The sequence below is a fragment of the Arachis ipaensis genome, chromosome B02 (genome assembly GCF_000816755.2).
Source record: "Arachis ipaensis cultivar K30076 chromosome B02, Araip1.1, whole genome shotgun sequence".
NCBI classification, from domain to species: Eukaryota; Viridiplantae; Streptophyta; class Magnoliopsida; order Fabales; family Fabaceae; genus Arachis; species Arachis ipaensis.
The window spans coordinates 35,554,469-35,557,090 of NC_029786.2; positions in this window are offsets into that span (position 1 = coordinate 35,554,469).

Below are 2,622 nucleotides of genomic sequence, written 5' to 3' on the forward strand. Positions count from 1 at the left end.
TATTTACAATATTTAAATTGATACTAATTAAAAAATAAAATTTTTAAATTTAAGATATAGTAATTATTGCTCCCGTTTTTTGGTATAATTTGGTGTACGTCTTTTCAAATTGGTTTTATGCGGTTTGTCTTTAAACAAAGTCGTTATTCGGTTCTCCGTAAAAATATATTTAGCTTGGTTGTTCCAAGCTTGAGATAATCGTTCATTAAGCTTGGTGTAACCAAGCTTGATGGGGATTTTTTAACACTTATTAAGCTTGGCCAGTCCAAGCTTGGTCATCTCGTACATTAAGCTTGGCCAACTCAAGCTTAATACACCTCTAATAAGTTCGCATTATTTAGCTTGGTCCAACCAAGCTTAATACCCTTCTCTCCAGCTGACTTCATTAAGCTTGGTCCGACCAAGCTTAATGTACATGGACCAAGCTTGGTTTCTCACCGACTAACAATATTAAGCTTGGTCGGACCAAGCTTAATGTACATAGTACCAAGCTTGGTCCAATCAAGCTTAATCATCCTCAGTCTCGAGATATATTTGCGACATTTGCACTAAACGAGAGTAATCTCCTGAATTCTACCGATCATTTCTCCTCTCAAAACGACAAAACCATGTGGTGTCTCCTAGGTAGTTCTCCTTTTGAGCAAGGCCTCACTTCAAGTGTCTATTCTTAGGAGAGATATAACACCACTTAGCTTGCTGTTCGATACTACTGGACCAATCTCGACACGACTACTTTGAACCGGACCTTCCACGCTTCGCCTAATTCTTCAAAAAGATAGCGTAAGGTCAGTGCTAGGACGTGCTATGCCACTTCATACTAACAGAGTGCTAACCATCACTACTCCTGGAGGTTCAGTACAAAGAAACAGCCTCCGTCAAAGGCCTCCAGGCGTGTGGTCTCAACGACCGTTTCGACCAACTACACCATAGGTCGAGTCCGCCAAGCTTGGCTTTATGGCGGTTACATCGGTGACGTCGACCGAGGTCAAGCTACCGACGACACCGAAGAAGGAGGCAGGGTCAAATGCTCGGTCGCCGGGTTGAACAGCGGAGAGGCAGTAAACGACAACTAAACTTACTGCCGCAGGCGCTGCTCCATCCTAGGAAACTACAAGACGGTTTGCGAAATGTGCCGCAAGGTGGCCAACCGCAGCCTCTGCCTCTTAACCCACTAGGACTACTCCTGCTGCAACTCGGGCTTTGCTAACTCCTTCTATCGCCCCTGCTCGAACATCGCCGACCCGGACGTAACCGACCGCCACCAAGATCGAGACCGTGTGTCGTCATAGGTGGTATAAAAAGAAGCGACCTGGACCTGCGGTACTGCGTACTCCCACGCGATCCCGTGGGACAACCTAAGCCTCGATCTCTACGCCTTCCCTTACGACCAGAGTGTCTCAAGGTTCAACCAGTCGTTAAGGTCCTATTTCTACTCCGGGACAATTCACACTTCTGAATGTCGTAGGCCGCTCCCCATGTCATGTTCCACCACCTCAGGCTAGTGGCGGCCATACACCCGTTCACAAGGCTCAAGCCCTTACCAACGTGTACCAACTAAGCCGATTCAGAGGCCTTCGCGTTCCCGTAAACCCTCCAGTTTGCCATGTTACCGGGAGTGTGAACGGATCGGTGTAGGTATAGTTCACTAGTGTCTTCAAACCTAGTAAGACACTAAAGCCGCAAGTAATACGGTTACCAATCCCGACTGCGTAGCCAATCGTAGTTCCACGAGGACTTGCGGTGCCGTCGCGTAAAACCAAAATCCGGCTGAATGTCCTCCCAAACCTACCGCTTCGTCTTCCGGCAACCGGAGTAGATGCCACTGACCCTACTCAGTATGTCGCTCTATGGATCCACCCACAACCCACAGGTCGACTGCTACGGACCATGAGAACGCCAGGAGTCCTGCTCGGGCCAATATCAACCTCCTGTCCACCTGCTGAGAGTTCGAATAAAGGTGTCTGAAAAGACCTGAAAGGGAGGCACGTAGCTCCGTAAGGCCGTAACGTTCGGCGATCAGTCGTAACTGCCGTGTGTAGATATACCATTCATACCCCCTTGCAACGAGTAACGCTAACGTGTCCTGCCCTTGAGGTTGTAAGATGGACAGCGTAAGCGTGATCATCTCCCACTCTTACGCCTCAGTACCTGGAAGAAAGAGAGCGTGGAAGCCGTCGTGCACTGGGGCGTCGGGCCAGACGACCAATATAGCCTATCCGTGTTGCCGTAGTTTAGACGCGAACTCCGGGGCCTGCCTCCAACCAATGGTGGTAGACGCATGGCACGTAAGACGTATGCTGTGCATCGCCGATTAAAGCGGGAATGGAAGTTCCCGTTTCTGCGATCCTCCGAAGAGCACTTACGTCGCATGCGCTTCTGACTCCAACTCAAACTAATGACCAAACTATATGACGCCAGACTTCTGGGCCGCTACACACTAACCCGCTTGGCATAACTAATGAGGAACACCTGTATCTAAATAAGTTTTATTATTTTTATTTAAAAATAATTAATCTTTTATTTAATTATTTTATTAATTCTCTCACTTTAGATAAGCTTGATCCAATCATATATATTGATTTGGATCATTATTGATTAACCATATCCTTTTATATCTTTGGG